Genomic DNA, 22,182 nt, shown 5'->3' with positions numbered 1-22,182 from the left:
TCTTTCATCAGAGCATGCTCCTCCAAATCCTCTCTGTAAAAATGGCTAGCGGAGTGTTTCATTTTTTATACCAGATCTTCATCCACAATTTACAAAATAAACGCTGAAAAAACTGTGTCAAGAACATCATGCCGTTTCTCCTGCCCACAGGTTCTTGTGCGGTTTCAGGGCACTGGGGGATCTCGGTCCATGTTTTCATGGCCCAGGCTGCCAGATGCAATGGTTTCTGTGCCATGTTTTGGAATGAAATAGGGACTTGTCTGAAGGGCAGAAGACATGGAGACATTTCTAAGCTAAGAAATGAGCCAAAAAAACTCACTGGTGCCTTTGGAAACGATTGCACCAGGACCTTTCAAGCTTGTCTCATATGTTTTATTAATGGATGTACATTTCAAAAGCTGTTATTTCTCCTCAGTAGTTTCCTAATGCACTCTCCACTGCACTTGCGTGAGTTCTCAAATGCATTTCGCCTTTTGGGCATCTTGGGCAGAAGAATATTCCATTAAGGACTGGCAACTTGGAGCGGTCCCAGGATGGCATCACTCTTGCCCACGCCTGGCATATTGCTTAGCAACACCAAGGAACATTCATTGCACATCCTGCTATTTATGTTTCATGCTTCACATGTTGACTTTCTCTCCTGCCTCCAAGTTGCTCTGATGGAATTGCTGTGTGAAATGCCCCAGTAGTGATGGACAAACACAAGCCCCTGTTCTGTCCCTACAAACTAAGCAGGCACATGATTTCACCTGCTGTGACAAGCCTGTCAGCTTTTCCTGTTTGTTATGGAAAGTTGTAGCACCTGATTAACATCAAGTATACGCTCATTGTTAAATTAACACTATATTCACAAACACAGGGATACAATAAGGATGCTTCTAATCTTTAAAGCTGATGATTCACCGAGATTGTATTTTAACATAGTAAGGTGCAGGTCTTGCCTTCATTGCCCTGTTGGCACACTTCAAAAGATGTCCTTGCCCTTTGGTGTCCCTCTATTTTACTGGTACGGCTGTACCTCCATACTGGTATTCACCCCACACACTTCTTTCAAGAACCACAGCTGACAGGAAAGACTGGAAATGACGGGGCAACAGGAGGCACAACTGGCTAAAGGTGACCAAGAACACCAACCCTACCCCCAGCAACTGCTGGCTAGGGGTTTTAAAATATTTTTGCTCTTCCTGTTTTTCTACATCTAGAGTGCACATCAGCAGAAAGCCCAGACTGGCATCATACTGTGCTATGCTACAGTGCAGCAGCTGCAGTACACATAAAAACAATAAAGTGTAGGAGTTTCTGTCTGAGGGGCTTCATGTTTTAAATATGTCACTCTCTTTACAGTTGTTTAGAGAGGAGCTCAACAGTCAACATAGGTTCAGACTAGAAATTTACCCTGATATACCCCCAAATAAATGTTTCTCAGGGAGGAGGAGAGGAATTTCTCTTTAATATCAAGCTGAATTTCTTCACAGTAAATTAAAATGTCTAGCAAAGAGCAAAAACTATACATGTTGAATATAAATAAGATGTGGAAACATAGGGGAAAATATCAATGATAGTTGTGTGAAATGCAATGGGCTAGATTCAGAGAGGTGTGTGAAAACCTTTTTTTTTTGCTCATTTTATTTAGCATCTCTCAGATTTCATTTTGGGATTTGGGGCTTCAGTCTGGTTTTAAAGAACTATTTCTGGAAGCAGCTGAACTACATTCTGGGAACCAATCCCAGTAATTGAACATGAAAAATAAACTATGACCATATATCTGATGCACTCTTTCCATTTTCCTTATGCATTTGACTGGAAAGATGAGAAAGAGCATCTTATGAAAAATTTTACATGAATTTAAGATAGATTCAAGAATATGCAATATGGGGCACTATGACTTTAACACAATAAATCAATGTGAACCTTGATGTAAGTGGAAATTACTTCTATATGTAGTCAAATACCACATTTCTGGGGAAGAATGGAAAACTTTGTGGGAGAAGAATAAGCATATAGTTCAGAAGAAGGATATTAAGTATAGTTGGGAATATAGAAAATTTCAGATTAAAATCAGATAAATTACATTGATATAAAAATGGGTCAGTTACTGTCATTACAAAATAAAGGAAAGCACAACAGTGGCAAAAAATCTATTATGAGCTTCAGGAAGCTCAGTTTCTCGCAGTGTTAAGTGCTGTGAATCAGAGTATATGCACAGAAGGTATTTCAGACTTTCTACAGAAAATGCAGTACAATTAGACATTTTGTCAATGCTTCTTTGAAGTTTTCAAGGCACATTAACTGAAATGTCTTCAGGATGCAGATGAAGTTTTTAGTTGTTTGGATGATGTCTTGCAAGAATCAACACAGATTTGAAAGCTAACAATAGATCACTAAGAAAAAAAAGTGCAAGGGAGAAATTGCCATGTGTATCTAACAGTTCATTACTAAATTTTGTAAGCCATACAGTAAGCCTCCTAAACAAAAATCTAAACTAACAGTAACATCCTACTCATAATATGAAATAAATGTGGGGAAAACAACATGGACATATGTATCAGTTAACATCAGCATTTTTTCTTCTGCCAGTGCTTGCATATAGGAATGAGTGGACCAGAGAGAATGATTGTGTTCAAAACCCATTCACTCAGGGAAAGTGGCAGCTCACTCACTCTCATGCAAAGCCGAGATGTGAGGATCAACACCAAGTTCTGCAGTATGGGCTTAGGAGAAAGGCAAGACTCCCTGTTTACAGCAGCGGCCGCGTGAGTGACAGTGGCTCAGACCCTTCTGCTCTATTTTGTCAATGTGCTACCTACTGGCGGGATGGGGAGATCCAAGCATCTAAGCAACACCATCTTCAGTGTAATGTATTTCTTCCTGTGTAAGGGAGTGTGTCCAGCAGCTCCCCACTGAGATACGGCTGCCTTTGTGCAAGACTCATGGCAAAACCTTACCAGAGTCTCAGGGTGAGTAATCCGTATGCCAAGCAGGTTGCATAGTTCCCTGCCTAGTTACAAGAGGAGCTACCTGACTACTCAAACTTGTTGGGACTACTACCTCCTTTAGAAACGAAAGCCTTTGCTCTCAGTTGTGCTTTGATGTGGGAGTATCAGTCTTGAAATCACAGTTGTCATTCATACCGCATAGGAAACTAGGGTACCTGCTGGCCTTTTTACTTCAACAACTGAGTCAGAAGTCCCATAGTAGTCACAGTGTTCATAAATGATACATACTGATCATGAAGTAACAACCATACACCAGCTGTGACCAGGAGCAGTTCTAATCAAGAAAAGATCGTAAGAACAGAAAGACATACTCCAGATTCCTGGTGTGGTCTTAGTGAGCCTGAGAAGCTCAGCCCCTGATCTGTCTGGCTACTGCCATCCCATTATCTTTCAGGACAGAAGCTTTCTGAGGCCAAAGGCATCTGAAGACAGATAATCCGTAAAGTTCAAATTTCAGCTTGGGCTGCTGGAGACTACCACCGATGGCAAAAACCATGTACCAGCTATCAATAAATTTAGGGTGCAAGGTCCAGTGGGAACCACTGATAATCAGAAAATGCAGATCAAGGTCATACAAGCCTTTAGGAAACCTGATGTTCCTTCAGGTCTCCCGGCCAAATATTTCAAAGAAGCTGATAAACACTTGCTAGTGCAGGAATGTTCTTTCCTTCAGAAGACTGCAGAAAGTGCAGATTGTTTTTAAGACAGACTCACCGCCTCTTTTTTTTTCTCCCACCCACCCCCCCCCACCCCCCCCCCGAGGAAGAATTCCAAATATCTGCTGACACCCTCAGGCAGAAAGGCAAATTTTCTTTTAGTGTAAAAAGAGTGTGCTTTTCTCTTAAAAAAAAAACAGCAACAACAAAAAATCCCAAACCAAAAAAATACATGCCTCATCCAAAGTAACCCAGGAGGGGGAGTTTGCCCCTTTTACCCAACTCAGCTGCAAAAACATCCAAAAGTAGCTCATCTATAACATTCTGTGCTCAGGGCTGTGGATAACAGATCACAGTTCCTGTTCTGAGCAACCTATAACAGAAGTCTGAAATGTGACTTAATTTCTTCTTTATACGTGGTTACCCAGAGTTTTATATCCCACTACAATTTCTTCTCTCACTAGACAGTAAATTCCTTCAAGGTAAGGAGAACTCAGGAACCCAGAGCATGCTTTCAGAACCAATGAAAGCCAGGCACTAAGTGCCATCTTCTCCAGGAGTAAGAGAGAACCAAGAGAATTATACAAAGAGGCAGAATGGCTTCATGTTCAAGCAGTAGCAATAGGGCTACTCTGTTCCCACAGGCCTGGCCCTGGGCACTGCAGCAGTCTGACCGTATCGAGGTGATGACACCCAGAGTCCTATCCTCAGCCTCCTGCTATTTAAATCATTCTTTCCAAAGTGCCAGCTCTGTGTGATTAGGTGAGAATTTAACTACCTGTTTAAAAATGTTTCTTCACTTGCAAAATTAAAAAGAAAAAATATAGGGAGAAAAAAAAGAAAGAAAGCAAAAAACAAAAAAAGCTATTCCAGTCTCATTATCTTAGATTGGTTTGCTCCTTCTTGGGTGAGAAATTTTGCACTTCTGAGACTCGTTTGAACCTTCAGCATCCTCATTTCCGTGTTTTTCACTGCTAAAAGGAAACAACAGGGACACTGCTCAGTTTTGATACAGGTTTCCTGTGCCATGATATTTTCTGGAGGAGGTGATTTTCCAGATAAGGAAACTACCTGTTACTGTACACCAAAAAGTTTTCAGCTTTGCTGTGATCCTCCGTGCAACAGGAATTAATCAGTAACCTGTATGTACTGGAGCCAGGGTCATACCCTCGCATGTTACCACCACTGAAGACAATTTGAAAAGGTCTTTTTTATGAAAATGTAACTCAGAGTAACCATTTTTTCTATCCCTGTTTAACACATATCTCATAACACTTGCTCTGGCTTGGAATTTTACTCTGAGGGTAGTATCTTGCTCAGAGGAGTAAGTGCCAGCTTGCCATGTGCAAATATCTACCATTGACTTGAGAATGGCATAAATGAGTAATAGCAAAGGCAGACTTCAATAGCAAAGGGCACACAGGACGCAGTAAGAGGATTGTTACAGGACAGCAGAAAAAGACCATCCTTTTTTCTGGGAGAGACATGATTCATTGGAAGGGAAGAAAAAGTGAAATGTGAGCTCAGGAGGATCAAGGAAGAGCTCCTGCAATGGAGCTAAACCACTGTAGGCCAGACAGGACCACCCAGAGGGAAATGCCAGTGCAGAGATGACAAATGGAATATAAATGCTTTTCTACACATTGAAAATTTGCGATCAGTCAATACTTCTCCTTCAGGTTTCCAAAGGTTCTTTGTGGGCTTTTGTGGTGTGTTTTTTCCAAGTGACAACTACATTGTAACAGATATCCTCTAATGACCATAATCCTCCTTTCTTGCCCACACAAACGCTCCCTTTCCCCATCTGTGAGGAACAACCCAGAGAGAAGTCATCACAGGCATCCATATCCAGTCTCAGCACCTTGACCTTGTACATCAGTGGACACAGGAAAACAATACAAAACAGAAGGAGAAACCTCAGATGCTCGGAGGAGTTTTTTAGAGGACTGAGGTGATTTGCTTGATGGAGTTACTCACCTGGAGTTAGCCCATAACACTTCCTCACGGCACACTGCCTTTTAGGGGAGAAGTGCCCTGAACTAGCTCAGTTGCCAAAACTAGTGTAGCTGCTTCATATGTTACCTGTTACTGGTTCTGAGACACATTTATCCTAAAGGCATGAGTCAGGACCCCTCTGCTGAGCTGAGATTTGCATCAAGTCCTTTGCCAGAAGAGCAGCTATAACAAAAATGATTGAGACTTCATCTGAACATAGAAAGTAAGAAACACTTTAGGAGGAAGAAAATCTGAATGTGTAAATGGGAACAGGGGAACGACTGGGAGGACCAGGATCATGGGCATCATTAAGTATCTGCATGAAGTCCAAATCCAATCTTAGTGGATTTTCCCCATTGTCAACGAAGCATTCAAAGTCAAACAGGATGGCAAGGACAATTACGTCCCTGCAGCTATGATTATGTGAGCTATTCTACTAGACAGCAAGAACTTTCCTGAGGTGAGCAGATAGAGCTGATAGCAGCCATTGGAGGAGGAAACAAGACTGAAAGATTAGGTCCAAGCTACAATTAGAGGGTTCATTTCATATTGGTCTGAAGAACCCTGCAGTGGTATAAAAATAAGGCTATTCTTCTGCAGTTGGTAACCAAATATAGGATCAGTGGGAAAAGAAAAATATGGAAGCATTGTAAGAGGAAGCCCTGAGGGAAGGTGCAACAGTGCAAAGAATTGCTTGGCAACATCAAAGAAATAAATGAACTCAAAAAACACTAGTGGGCTTATCTGGAGGGCTCATTTGCACAGAAAGTTACTTTTTAAAACTTGCACTCCTTTTAGCCAAAGTGTGTCTCTGACTCTAGTTCAGAAAGAAGGGTGGGGAGTGAAGGAAGGAATATAGCAGAGAAAGAGGGAAAAAAAAAAAAAAAAAAAAGAGTAAAACCGAAGCTGAAAAGTCAAATCGAAATCCAAAATGCAGGTTGAAAGGTTAATGAATGCAAATAGCTCAACTGGGGTGCTGCATATTGAAAACTAGCAATCATGTTGAACAAGGGAATAATCAAGAAAGGATGAAAGAGGAGCATACTGGGCCATGGTAAAGGCACAATTAAACTGGCTTGATGTAAGTCCAATGCTTTCTCATGGAGACACATCCAGTGCAAATGTGATCCATATTCGGAAAATACAATTTGCCGCCTTTTTCTTTTTCTAAGGAAAATATTTCTGCTGTTCTCATTTTTGTATAAACAGCTGTTTGCACAAATATTGCTAGTTTTATACAGCCAGTTTTAATTCATTATCTTCCCTCCTAGTACTCCCAAAGCTGAAGGTGAAAACAGCAATCCCCTACAAAGTACTGTTCCTAATTACCGCAGCTCAAGGGCTAAGGGTGTGAATGGACACAAGGCAAAACAGCAGTGTTCATGGACTTTTCAGGAATGGACACCAACAAAAGTGAGAGCCTATAAACCAACCTTATAAATGGGTACAGGAAAAAACAGCGAGAAGTTTGTTGTATTTGAACAGCAGGTCTGCGTGCAAATGTTCTGCGTTGCAGAGTGAGAACTTTGCAGCAGGAAAAGGTTTGAATTTATGCTAAACTTGGCAGCCAGGTATGTTGTGCCTGAATGTAAATATCTGGCAGTGGCTTTCTGTGATGCACATGGGCAGCATTCAGCTTCTAAGTGAAGTTTCATTTGTGCTGACCTATAATGCCATAAAGAGAATGGGTTGACAGAGGCATGTAAGGAAGTTGTAGCCTTCCCCATTGACATCACCTGGAGCACAGGCTCTGCACCCTGTTATGGACAGGACACACTGCTGTGGAGCTAAAGTGCTCCTCCTTCCCAGCTCCTGGTTAAAATGCTTTGGATGCTTCCAGTCTGAGAAATCACCTCTGTACTTCCCTTGGACATTGCAGTATGACATTTAAGGAATGTGAAACTAACTTTTTTAAAAAAATTCATTTTAGCACTCATGGTTAAAGCATTTACACATAGGTCAAGATAAGGTAAACAGTATGACTCCATCACTGAATGATTCTACTAAATAAGGATAGTTTTCTCAGTAACGGTTATATGGCTTCCCAAAAATCTTTCTTTTCACTGCTTCTTTTATTCTGTTTTTGTTTACCAGTATATAAAAAACCCCACCAAAATAAAACAAAAAAACTCCAAAACCAAAACAAAACAGCCCCCCCCAAAAAAACAAAACAAAAACAAACCACGTTTCTGATATAACTGGAGAATCCTGATTCTAAATATGATCAGGAATTTGATTGTTTGCCCCATACAGTCTGGTCACTTCTTAACTGTGAATTATGCTCTGTCATGGGAGAAACAGCTTTTAACAGTTTTCTAACTGAATGAAGCTTCTCAGGTGAGTACTTTTAATCTGATAAAACCTGGACACCAGTAAAATTGTTTGGCCTAAAGGAGATGAGATGGTATGTGGTTTGGTACAAGAGACAACTGGGGACATCACTAAAGCCTCTGGGAGACAGAGACTGCCAGGGCTCACGTCTTGTAAGAGGTCTGGGCCTTATCAGACTATGTGCTGTGGACCTGCCATATTCAAGAAAATGAGACTTTGGTTTGTATTTGTTTCTTAATTAAAGTGTCTCTAGGAAAATCTGTCCCTTAAAAGAAGCTACCTAGTAAAGAAGAGAAGAGTATCTAACCAAAAAAGCTCAGTGTGAAATTATTTATTTCAGGCAATAGCAAATCCCAGAAAAAAAAATGCATTTTTCTCCTTCAGAGCTCAATACTAGTGTGGGTTTTTTTTAAATCTACCCTATCGTGGCACAAGTTCAACTCCCAGTTCTGACTTTGGGTACTGGCTTAGATCTTACTGATGCAAGATTTCCAGTTCAGGAGGATACCATATAGAGATACCAGAAAATGAAAACAGAATAAATATATAACTTGTTTATCTTTTTTTTTTTTTTGTACTTAAAAAAAAAGGAGGAAAGAGAGGTGTCTGATGACTCTGTATGAGTTAAACAACCTGCCAGTAAAAGGAAAGAGAAAGATCATCCTCAGAGTTCAGGGTGTGCTTTGTAGCTAAGCTTTTGCCCTGGGATTTTCTTTCTAAGAGAAAGGCAAATAAAACAAAGAAAAACAAGCTCCAGTCTGAGGCCAGTAAACAGACCCATAAATGTGCACATTGCGTCCAAAGCAAGATGGTTGAGGCAAAAAATATTGCAATCATTGAAAACAGATTAGAGGCTGCCCTAGGGGAAGTGAAGCAGGAGGGCTGGACAAACCTTGATGGGCTGAGGGACCTTCACTCATTCCCAGAACGACTATACAGTTTCCTTCTAATAAGCCATTAAGTTACACTGCTGAAATTATGTGGTTTTGAGGTCTGAAAGGGGCTATTACTCTTTCTCAGTAAACCCAGTAGTAAGTAGATAGACTCAATGACACCTGCCTCAACAGTGTTACTTAACACATTACACAGAGCACCTTTAAACAGTTTACTTTTTAAAATGGGGAGAAGATGATAGAATTGCAGTCCACATAAGCAAAAAAACAAGCATGATGTGCAAAGTCCCCAAGAGTAAACAGCAAAACAAGCATTTTTTAGTTCATTCTTTGTTGTATAACTCCCACACCAGTAAAACAACCCTGAAAATGAATCAGCAGTATTACCTCCCAGCATCAATCTACTCCTTTAGCAAAGGAGTGCTGCAGGGAGGAGGTTCTCCTTTCTCCTGTATAGTTAGGAAGTGCATCTGTTTTCCTTTCTTTTATACAGAATGTACTGCTCTCTGTCCTTACCAGAAGGAGAGAAAAAAAAAAAAAAGAAAAAAAAAAACCAAAACAAAAACCCCCAAACCAAACAAACCAATCAACAACAACAAACCAACACCAACCCCAACAGACCCAATGAAGTCAGAATTTAATTCTCTAATAATAAATGAGGGTATCAGAGACTATTAAGAGAAAAGATGGGGGCCAGGGCTGGGGTGGGGGTGTGGGGGAGCTAAACTAACAATTCTATAGAGCCTTTTTTATGCAAGTTCTGGAAAAAAGCTTTATTAAATGATTCATTCTTACTTTCAACACAGCACTTACCTTAGCAGAATCTGGTCGGCAGCTGTCTGCAGCCTGCTTCTAAAAACACAGCCGCACGCCAAACCAGAAGCGCAGAAAGAAGAGACGAATAGACCCAGGGACTCAGTTCTGCCTTCGCACTTTGAGGTGTTTGACTTTGTTCATAATGGGCTTTCAGCAGCAGATGCAGTTAGTGCAAACACTCTAGTGGCTTTAAGTGCAAGAGCAGGACATTGTCAGCTCTGGTCGCAGCACTGGTGGCAGCAATACGAACTGTGTGAGTGGGAACAGCAAGTGGGGAGCTGTGCATGGCTGACAATTCACCTGGACCTGCTACTTTTTTGTCCATATCGTATCTCCAGGATTGTCGTAAGTCTATTTACTGCTGCAATTACCATCCTGCTTTGCTACTCTACGTCTGCTAATTTTTCTCACACCCTAATTCCCTAGAGGAAATGCCAGTTTATTCTGCTAATCTTCAAAGGTCTCTAGTTACTTCTGCCCTACCTGTCCTTCTATCAGTTTGCAGCTAGGTTGGCTCCTTCCTTTGGTCCTTAGGTGGTTCTGTTGTTGATTTAAATCCTCCTCCCTGCCCCAAGTTCCTTTCTGCCATCTTTCTTGTGTGAGATAAAAATAATTCTGAAAGTTTAAAGCCTGTCTGCACCTCAGCCTTGCCTCAAAAGCCACTTTGGCTTAAAGCAGCAGCTGCCATGAGAAACCAGCTGGTGCATTGCCACCAAACCTGTTGACTGGGAATTAAGAGCACAGACAATTTGTGTTAATGCGTCGCGTTAATCTTGTTACCCAGACCTTCCCACTACTGCTTATTATGACCTTCTCGCCTGTTATAATTTCTCTGAAAACTGAGGCAAATTCTCAGTGTCTGGAATTAAAGTCCACTGTGCAGTGGAATGAGACTTGGCCAACAGACGGCATGGCATGCAAAGAAGGGAAGGGATCTTTATGTTTAGGGCTGTTAGTGGAAAGTTGTGGACTCTAGCATTGAAAAACTTAACCATTTTTAGCTGTCACATCCTAGCACTCTCCAGGTGATGGGATGGTAGCCTTTGTCCTACCAGGTATCACGGAATTTTGAAGACGGATATACTAACATATTAGTATGTTTGTAGCCTAGCCATGTGGAGGTAGTGTTTGTTGTTTGCCTCACAGCTTGATCCTCCACAGCCTCTCTGCTCTAGAGGTTGCCTGAAAACAAAAGGCAGCTTATTCAATTTTTCCATATAAGAAGCTCTTCTTTGAAGAGATGCAAAGAGGTTTTCACAGCTGTTCAAAAAGCAATTCCAGGACACTTAATATCCCTTCCTTCTAAATTATCTCTGGGTTCCAGAAGGGCTAGAGTATTTGTACAAGATTATGGTGTGTTGCATCTGCCTGGGAAATATGATTTTGTAGGTTCCTTGTGAGCTGTACTTTGAAATATCAAAGACTTCACACTTGCTTCTCTTATTGTTCTTACATCCTCATCTTGCTATTTCATGATCTTCCCCCTAGCTACCACACACACACCGCCCACTGTTCTCAAACTGGTCTTTATTCATAGAGGCAGAGAATGAGCTGCATGAGATCACTCCTGTGATGCTTTGGTGCTGTGTCAGTATCAGGCTGAGGGGATGAAGAGCTCGGTGGATGGTCTGCAATAATCCTCTCCTGCAGGCCTCAACCTCATGTACCAGATGCATGTGGGCTGTGGACCTGCAGGGCACAGATCAAGCCCTGCATGCCAGTCTGAGGCAGGGGAATTTGTGACAGTGAGTGTTCCTGAAGTGCAGCCAGCGAGAGCAACCACCCCCTTTCTCAAAGGCATGAATGGCCACACTGAGAGTTTCTCCTCACCACTGCTGCCTAGCTGCTCACCCTGGCTATAAGCAGGGCCTATCAGAAACGATCACATTATGTACCAGGTGGAGGCACCTGACATGGTGCCCCTCACACTGTCCCCTGCTCTCCTCTGCCTCTTCTGTTAAGCTCATCTCAAGCAGTTGGGAAGTTTGATAGACAGGAGGAACCAAGAGACCTGAGGTGAAGAAGAGCTGTGCAAATGTCAGCTCCCTGGAGCTGAGGAAAGCTGAGGCTTTGAGGAAACTGTGAGGTTTGTGCTTTCATAAGGGTGAGGTCATGAGATGGCCTCACAAAGACCACCAAGGGAAGAGCTGGGGTAGGTAATGGGTGATCTTAAGAAGTTTTGTACTGTGGTGCTGTTGATGGAGGAATAATTCTCAACTTTGTTGACAAACACACAGATCCTTCTCATTACCAACGCCCTGCAGATTGCCCACCCAAGCTGGTGTGCACAGTTATGTCTATTGAGGCAAATGTTTCTTTGGGCAGTAGTCAGATGGGAAGGGGAGAATCCACATTTCTGCCAGTCAATAACACAGTCCCAATATAAAGATATCCCCAGCTCTGTGCAACAGCCTGAACTTCTTGTAATCTGCTTCTTATTCCCTGCTTTTTTGGAGATTTTCAATGCCATCTTTATAGATCTCCATTTTCCATATATAAAGCAGCAATAATTATTTATTCTTTCCTTCCTTCTTTACAAAGATCAACCTGTTAAAGTTTAAGTTGCTGGGGTGCAGTACTACAGTCATAAATACCAGAAACCAGATAGACACAGATCAATCATATGTGTTTGGGTTAATAGGAATTTTACTTTGCCTTTCAGCTATTGATGATACCATTGACTACAGGTGCATTAGTAACCCTTAGAAAATCTCACTGGTCTCCATGATACCATATTTTATCCCATTCTTTTGCCACCATGTCAGAAGCTGAGTAGTGGCTAAAGAAAGGAAGACAAAAAAGAGCTGGGTTTCATTGGGAATCCAAGTTTAGAGCCTCTGAGAAGCTTTAGAGACAGCATAGCATCTACCCTTGCTAGAAAGATCCCTTTTTCCTGCCCAGAACTAACCTTCCCCTCTATAAAATGTCAGCATCTCCCTCAGCAGCAGCCATCCAGTCTACTTTTTCAGGCTCTAGAACAGGCACCAGGCAGCAACAAGTTGGCTATCTTTCCTGCCAATACTAATGTTTCAAATATTTGTGCTGTTCTTCATGGAGGTTCAATTTCACTCATTGTGGTAATGTTGTTGCTAATGAAATAACAAGCTGCATGACTCAGAAACCTCCTCTGCAAGGACCTTGAAAAACTATAAAAATATGCAATTTCTGCATGTGTGAGAGAGTTTTCTTTTCTAACAAAAGGTGTGAAGTGCAGCATCTTGTTAATGCAAGTAACTTGACTCATGAGAGCCATCTCACTAATGTGAAGGGGACAGCTCAGGGAAGTACACTTATTCCTATTTTACTTGTTCTGTTTCACACTGTTCAGGAGTTGTTATTGTCTAGCTCTTCAGAATTACATGCTTTAAACTGAAGATCTAGCAGAGCTTTTAGCTGTGCAATTCCCTGTTCAATCTACATTTGGTATAATTTTACTGGGGACTTGCTAGAAGTCTAGCTTGCAGAAGATTCAAAGACAACTCATAAGCTACTGCGCACCAAACCCATGGGCAAAGGTGTAAAGGTGTGCTTTGACCCTGCTTCCCTTCTTTGCCCTCCACACCTACCTCTTATTATAAAACCTTAGTTTGAGTTCAGTTTGTGACAGCTGATAAATTTCACTCTGGATATTCAGTGATTGTTGCCAAGAGACAACTGTCATGTAATAATTCCAACATCTGCAGAACTGGCCCATTAGATATTTCATTGATAAATAATGCTGCTGGCTATCAAGGTCCAGATAGCCTTTAAATGAAGAGTGTCCGCAACAGAATGACTGGAATCTGAAAACTGAAAGACATGTTCATTTGTTTTGAGAAGTGTTTGAAAATACAATTCAGCATGTGCTAAATTAATGATCACAGGCATGGATCAGATGGTTGGTACAGGAAAAAGAATCCACGCGCCATGTGCCTGTTTCTGCTGTGATGTGTTGGTAATTAGTTTAAATATATCTGTTACATCTGTTGATTTGCAGTTCTACTTTTGAGCAAGAGTCCAATCTGCATCATTATTTAAAAAATAATTTAGCTCCATACTGCAGCAAGATTTATTATAATAGTGTAAATAAACCAAAGTTAAGATTTCCCAAGTCCCAAGACTGTAACGACATAAATGAATAGGGATGGATAACTCCTTTTAACACACACATGAAATATTATTTAAACTGGCAACCTGCTGAGTTTCTTCATTATATCATAAGCAACCTTTAAGATTACGTAACAGCTGTAAATATAGCACTGAAGCAATTCATAGCTAAGAGAAGATTGACAGAATTGAATTAAGTCTTTCTTAATTATTCAGCTATCAAACTCAGAGAGGCTTTTTTGATCCAACAGCAGCAGACTTCTGCCCTCCAGTGTAATTCTCACTTGTGCTGAGTACCTAGTAAAACTGAAGTATGGTTTGAAAAAAGGTAAATGTATCTCCTTGTCCATGATAAACATAATTTATTATTCTTTGCCATATCTGATTGCCTTTTTTTTTTTTTTTTTTTTTCATAAACAGTGAGCTAAGCACTGTGTTGGAGCCCAGCTGTCCATAGAGACCTTAGATCTGCAGCATCATCCCTATAGCACCTGGTATTTAATCACACACAGGTGCTTTCCTGAGCTAGGAATAGCTTAGTGTGTCCATACCCAAATGAGCTTCACCTTTTTGGCCAGATCAGCTCTGAAGATGTTCTAGTAGAACTGTGTTTCTGCAGCGCTAAACAGGCTCACAGGCTCAGGCTAATGTCAGACTGGTTTTAGTTAAATCCTTCTGGCCCTAATGCAGGATAGGGTTTTCCGCTCTCTTTCTTCTCTGTGCTTCTCACATACTATTAGAGCCACATCAAAACCAAAAAAGCTTGGTAAGGAGTCTAACCAGGACCATACCAAGCCATGGTTCTGTGACCTGACTGTCAGGGATTTGCAGGTTGAGGTATGAAGTGTTGGATTTGATGTTTAAACCCCCAATGTATTGAAACCCACTATCTAAGAGGAGTGTCTTCCCCTGCATGCCCTCCTGCCAGGGTGAAATCCTCAGGGATGCAGATATGAGCTCCTGTGGAAAGAGTCAAAGAGGACACTGCCCTCCCTCGGGGACTGGCTCGTGTCAAAATCCATTCTCCAGGTGTGTCTCCAATAGTCCAAATATTTTGCCTTATAACAGCAAATTATGCCTCTCCTTTTTCCTCAGATAGTCAAAATTTGTGGAGTATTCATTAGCAGGATCATTTAAGTGGAATGACACTGGAGCACAAGCTTAACACCTTAAATGGAACTGGATGATACATTTTATGCCTGACATTATGTTAGTGAGCTGTAGGATATATTTTAAAAGTATAGCAAAATTCTGGCTTATCTCAGTAGTTCAGGATTTATCAGGTAAAATCAAAATAGATTCAAAACGCTTCGTTTTCAAAACTGAAGAACTATATTGATTCATACAGTAATAAAGTCAAGATTTTTCCATATTCAAAAACATATTCAGAACACAGGGCAGTAGTGAGACAGATATGTTTAAGAATAATCTTTTGGTTGTATATCCCTGAGGACTGCTGCAGAATTGGTCTCATGCAAATGAGTGGAAATGGCATCTTTCCTGAAATAGATTGTCATAAAAAAACCACTTGTTTTGAAAAATCCATTTTCTTGGAGGGGGATGGCTAGAAGTGGAGCAAAACCAGTTTCACCTTAAACCTTTGTAAACAGCTATACTCTAAGAAAAAAGTCTAAATATTAAACCAAATCTACAGAGTGTGTGAGCATGGGTGAGTAATTATTTTGGTTTTTTACCTCCACAATAAAAGACTAGACATTTCAGTAAGCATGCTCAAAAGTTTTACTTCTAAAACTATTGACAGTTTTATATGTGTTTGATACTAGAGGGATTCATATTTCTATTAATGTTTCAGGAGCCAAAACTACTTATTTTCCCAGTATTTATTGGATAAGCTTGTCTTGTCTGGCTTAAATAAAATATTTTCCTCCAGTGTTTAAGAATGTAGATCAGGGGCAGGACCGTTTTTTGTGTGTGTGTGTGTGTGTGGATAGAAAGAAGCTTTCATCTGACTTTTATAAATCTAGGACAAAAATAGCAAGCAATCCAACTCGCCACAATCTCAACTGCATACTATTTAGATTATCAGATTGACAGAAGAATAAACGACATTCTGGCTGATGGATTTCTCTCTCCTATAGATTTGAGTAATTTAAAAAAATTCTCAGGGTGCAGTTCTGTTGTATGGATTTCATGTAATTTTCAAAATGTCATGGTGTGGAGGTACCCTCTTTGGTGGGGAGATGTATCACTACCTCATTAGTTAGGAATGGGTCTAGAATATTTTGACCCTTGGCAAAACTGCGTTGTCATTTCTTGGTGTATCAAAGATAGATCTAACTGCGTTATTCTCTCAGTTAAGGCATCACAGCTTCCCACTGCTTCACAGAAGCAGAAACAATCTACCTAAAATATTCTCCTCTGACAAAGTTTTAATTTTGTTTCAATGTAAATAATGCATGTGCGCAGGCACTAGTGCTTCTGTCATTAACTGGGAGTAAAGCTGGAGCTTTCAGCTCTGGAAGTACAAGCCCCGACCATTTGAGCAAAACCAGCAATTCTGTCACATACTCTTAAATAACAGGCTGCTGTAGTCACTGTTACTCACCATAGAGAGGGCAAATCTGCATGCATTAAACACTGTTTATAATATTGATCATGGAGGTGCTAGCAGACAATGTAGAGCCCTCATTTGATCAGTTTTAAAGGGTAACAATCAAGCATGGCATGAAGACAGGTTGCATGTAGCTTTGCTTGCAAGCACATCTACTACCTCACTGTTGATTTCTCTGGCTGTGCTAGAGTTATTAACTATCATAGCTGTGCTATTCAAAACCAAACAGGCTAGAAGTAGCAACTGCAAATGAAATAATTAAAGTCATCTCTGTTTTGCTGAATGTTAAGAGGCTAATTGTTCTACATACACTTACCAAAAGCCTGAGTCTTTTTTGTGTGTGAAGTAGTGAAAGCTTAATTAAATGCTGCAATGTGCCTCAAATGATCCAGACACTACGTGCTGTGGTGGGGAAAGCAAAAAAAAAGTTTTTTTCTCAAGTCTCAAAGTGATGAAATCTCGATTTCAAGGGATGGCTGTCTTGAAATGCCTGAGAAATTACCCAGTCCATTGATATTCTGTCAGAGCCTTCCACTGCTGAAGATACAGAGGTAAAACAAATAAATCCCTTCGCTAAGGAGCAAGCCGACGTCAATACTGTACACAATGTTTGCAAGGTCAACTCCATGCTCTTTACAGGCAGGTCTGTTTATAACTGCTGTATTCAAAACCAAAGCCTGCTGTCGATAAAGCCCATGTGCTGACAGCAGTTACTATCACACCAAAACCAAAATAACAAATTGCAGGAAGCATTCCTCAAAGGAAGACCTGTATTCTTCAGGGTTAACTTCAGAGAAGAGGAAAGCGACGTCAGCATGGAGGCAAACATTAAAACACATGCTGGAGAAGCTTTGAAGATCACTTGGGCTCTGGGAGGGGAAGAGTCCAGAAGTCACACTGCTTTTTCCATCGCTCTTCTCTTTCCAAACAATCCCTGTTGCTCTACTTGTCATTCACGTTTTCTGTACCTTTCATTGTATTCTTCCATGCCTAAATTGGAAGAATCCCTTACCAAAACTTTTTAGGATCTCTCTACCTGGTTCTTCCCTTTCCAAGCTACATGAAGGAGGCAAAATTGATTTGCTGCCCAAGGATCAGTGGATCCCCCTGTCATGTTCTGGATAACTATATCTTACCCACAGAGACACATTCACTCTGTGAATATACAGATTAAACCACATGTTTAACTGATCAAACACTCACTCACTACCTTCCCTGTCACTCTGCTGGAGGCTGAATGATGTTCCCACCCTTAGAGGTGTCTGTTCCAAGGGAAGGGGACACAGCAACAAGGTTTAGGGTCCCCAGTGACTCAAGAAGGCAGCCGATCCTTATGCTAGGACACCAATATGCAGGTTATGCAAATAAACCTTAAGCCTTAAACCCTCCTGAGCACATTTTCAAATCAAGGAGAGAATAAATGATTCAGGCAGAGAGCAGATGTTTAGGCTGTGGCTGCTTAGTTTGAAAGAACGATGTTTTCCTTCGTTGATGTCAATAAGGTTGAATTATTTTGTTCTTTTATTTGAGAGAAAATAAAAGCTGTTTCGAAATGCTACCCCTGACTTGTGGTGGCACCCACCGGTCTGCTGAGGAGTAGTCACGGCCAGTCAACTGCAACACATGAACTGGGTAGGGCAAAACGGGCAAAACTATCAACCTCTGCAGTATGGAAGAATTCAGTGAATACCTTGCCAGTCTTCTTGTCTCATTAAATTAAACTAAATTAAATCAAATCACCTCTGAGGTCTAGATGATAGAAATGTGCACAACAGAGATCTGTCTATGCTTTAAATTCTGCTTGAAGTGCGGATAAGAGGAGTGTGTCTTTGCAGCTCAGTTTCATTGATGTGTGAGCTAGTATTCATGTCAGGTTTTCTTTTAAGGATACTTGAATGACTCTATTTTTAGATTTTACTGTGATCTTACTTCATCAGATATTGCATGCATAATGCATCATCAGCAACAAAAATTTTAATCATAGCATAAATCAGCCAAAAGATGCTACCAGAAATCAAAGTCCAAATTGCTTTGCTTGGAGACTTGAGTAAATGGATTCTGCTTTTTAATTCTGAAATTCAGAGGCTTTATGGGGGATGCTCCCCAGATGTGTAGCTGATTGGGGAATGTGTATTGCAAAGCTCCTCAGGTGCAAGTCCCAAAACGTGAAACATCGTATTTCAATCTGAAAGCAGCTTTTACCTTTACAGTTTTTGCTTAAAAGAAATTGAGACCAAAATATGGGTCTCTCATTTAAATAATTCAGGTAAAAGTACAGGTCCTGATTGATGGCTGAAAACCACTTACTGATCATTCACAAATTCCAAACCAAGGAAGAAAATCCTGCAAAGTAATTTCAGTGCAGTCCCCCATGACCCAGCAAGTAAATCCTTCACAGGCACAGGAGGCTCAAATACTTCCAGTTTCATTTCCAGCAGCAAAGAGTAATTACCTGGGGCTGTGTCCTGTTATTAATGTGTTAAGGAAATGGAATTAAAATCAGACACCTTATGGAACAGCAAAGAGCACTGAAAGGGAATTAACAGACCTGTCTTTCAGCTGGGAAGGCTTTTTATTCATTGCTGGTTTCATTATAGGCAATCCATTTAATCTAGCTTGACACCTTTAAAAAGTAGGTCAAGTATGTTATTTGGGGAGGGGGGCAGATTTTGGGGGGAGGGTGTATTCCTTTTCTTTGCAGGTTATATGGATGTGACAGCACCAGCCATTTCAGCTAGACAAGGCTTGACTGCTTGGGCAAGCAGATGTCTGCTCCTTGCTTCACCCTCTCTGGGCAGCAGAGGCAGGACCAGCTCATGTCACACTCCATACAGAGACACTCTGGGCTTGAAAGAAAGCACTCAGGGGTTAGGGGAGCTCCTGCTGCCTAAAGAGCCACTCTGGGTTGGATGGACGAACCAGATCTAGACAGCAGGTCAAGGTCAACAGCTGGACCTCTCCATCTTAAGGAGACAAATCTCGAGTGAAAGTTTCATTTAATCTGAGGGCCATAACTATGACAGCAGAAATATTTTTTCCTGATCTCAGTGACTCTTTTTCACGCGGTGTTTCATCCTTTACAGGGAAAAGCGTTCTCCTCCACAACCTCTGCAATCTGGAAGAGCCTTTTGTATTCCTCTGGTTCATAGTACCATCACATTTTATCTTCAAGTTATCTCTCTCCTTTGATTAGGCCTTTTATTTCTCTTTCCCTGGGTTATTCATCTCTGTTTCCTTGAGCTGCTGAATATTCATTATTAGTCCCTACAGTCAAATAAAGATCTCCAGAGCATGATAAAAATCTCCTTGGGTGTGTTTTGGTTAGATTAGCGCCAAAGACCTAAATGGAACTGGGAGATGCAATACCTCCCATTTGTTCAAAAAAAAAAAAAAAAAAACCAAACCAAACCCACAAACTAGAGAGGGAACATTTATCCTTTCATAAGGGAAAGGAGGGAAAGAAAGAACTGGAGGGTGAGAGGGAAGGAGGGAGGAGGAAGAAAACAGCCATGGAGCTAGCAAGAAGGGGAGAGCAGACTACTTCAAATCCAGCCATCATGATGTGACACCACTGTGTTTGCTGAGGGTATTGTGTCACTACTTGGCAGTGATGTCACAACACACAAATTTTCAAAGCAGCAAGAGTAAAAAATTCAGTAAAAAATTCAAATTAGTCAGTCAGTCAAGCATACCTGCCAGAAACAAGCAGAGGAGTAATAGTGCTTCAGACAGCCCAGCCATTAATGTGAGAGGAGATTATATGTGCCTGAGCAAAGCATCAATGTGTTATTTCCCTAAAGGCATGATTTAGTTCCTTGGGGATCCCAGCCCCACCAGGGCATGAACCTGTAGCAAGCGAGGGAAGGCTGTGTACAGCCTGCTACCCTGCCTGCTTTGAGCCCTGTACCAGGAGGCTGGTTTCTCCAGGCTGGGTACAGAGGCAGCAGGGAGAGCAGCATTCCCAGATGGTGGTTCAGAGCATCTGGAAGTCCCACCCTCACCATTAACTGCTTGATTCATCCTTGATAAATTCCCCATCTGATATTGTAGCTTATTAGCTTAATAAATATGTCAGGAAAACTTGTCAATTTGGAAAACCAAACCCATCCCTTTTTTTTCTTGATAAAACAATCTGCATGATAGAGGGATTTGAACAGTTTTGCATTTGTCAGGTAAATGCTCTGTTTGGCTGTAGTAAATGCTCCTAATATTCTCATATAGTAGGATTTCAGTTTGACCTTTGCATACTTTCCACTCAGTGAAAATACCACTCCATCACTGTTGCTGGGACGTGAACCTAGGAACCACGATCCTAGATATACATTATATCCAGAGATATAATGAGTACTTAAAAGCATGAACAGGGGAGAATGAAAGTCTGCAGCCTTTCTAGGAAGGTAGAAGGGTATATTCCTGACTGGGATACAGCTGGACCAAAGATCCCACAAGTGCTGGGTTAAACCAAACCTGATCTTTCTCTCCACTCTCTATTACTAGTGCTTACATTATTGCAACCTTCTGATGTCTTTGCTCAGGCCCTTCCCTCAGTACAGGCCATTTATCCCAGCACGGATCTGTGCAGTCAGCCAGTGTGTTACATATGCTACAGTTATGTTAAATTCACCATGAGGGTTTGCAAACAGTTTCTTACATTTGTATACACAAAGTCCCATGGTGAACCTCTGCACTTACAAATGCAGACATGCATCATTTGCATACTGAGAGGCAACGATGGGTTGTATCCCCATGATCATCCGTCTCTGTACATACCCAAAGTGATTCCCTTCACTTCAAAGCTGCCTGTAATGCTTTAAAAAAAAAAAAAAATGAGGCTCAGGACACATTGTCAGTCTAAAAAAACCAACAGTGTGTTATAAAAGTCATATTAATTGCAAAGCAGTGCCTTATGGATGATGATCTGTCTGTATGACATTTCATTTGCTGCCTTAGGGAGTTTGCAGAAACAATATATTTTAATGAGTCACTGTAATGACTTAAAATCAAGCAGAAAAAGATACTTTCTGTAAAAGGCTACTTTTAATTGGGAACATGAGATATTCAGGAAATAACAAATATCTGTTGCTCATGTAACGATTTTTCACAAACCTAATGTAAAACTTTTCCTCGATAACTGCTGTGTTAAAGGAAAATATAAACCTTGGCCCAAGTTAATAACTGTTATCCTTATATTTCAAATTACAAAGGGAATAATTTTTACTCAGATTCTTTACCATGTATGCTTAGAATCTTTCTTTCAAAACAAACAAAATTTAAATGACTAAATGTCCAGAACAAGTCTCCCTAAAAACTGATAGTGCCCATGGGCTGGTACTGCTTGGCTTAAGCATCTTTCCTTCATTTCACCATTGGTTATACTGTGTCTGGTGTCAATATGGAGCTCATGACAGAATAAATGTAAATAATTTAATGAAGTTATTATAATTATTTTTTTTTGCCTGTGTGGTATTATTACTTCAAGGTAAGCATAAGTACTGCTGAGCTTTCAAAAGACTGTAAAAGGAAGTCAAGTGGGCAGGAAAAGATGTGCAAAAAAAGAGCAACATAATGGACTATAAGAAGGACTGAGAAAGAAATGAAAGGGTATAACCATCTGCCTTACCGGGAGATAACTCAGTAATCAATTATTAGGACCAGAGGACATGCTTTTTACATCAGGGACCTTCTCCAGGCTCAGGTAGCAGAGAGAATAAGCAGGAAGAGGCTTTCCCAAAGAAAAAGATACAAAAATGCCATGCTATGAGGCACCATTTTGGATGTGACTGTGTGTCTCCAAATCTTCTGTAGCAAGGCTAATGAAAGAAGCCTCTTAAAGGAAA

The sequence above is a fragment of the Falco punctatus genome (genome assembly GCF_963210335.1).
Source record: "Falco punctatus genome assembly, chromosome: 3".
NCBI lineage: Eukaryota > Metazoa > Chordata > Aves > Falconiformes > Falconidae > Falco > Falco punctatus.
The sequence above is the reverse complement of the archived record's forward strand: the minus strand, read 5'-3'. Positions refer to the sequence as shown.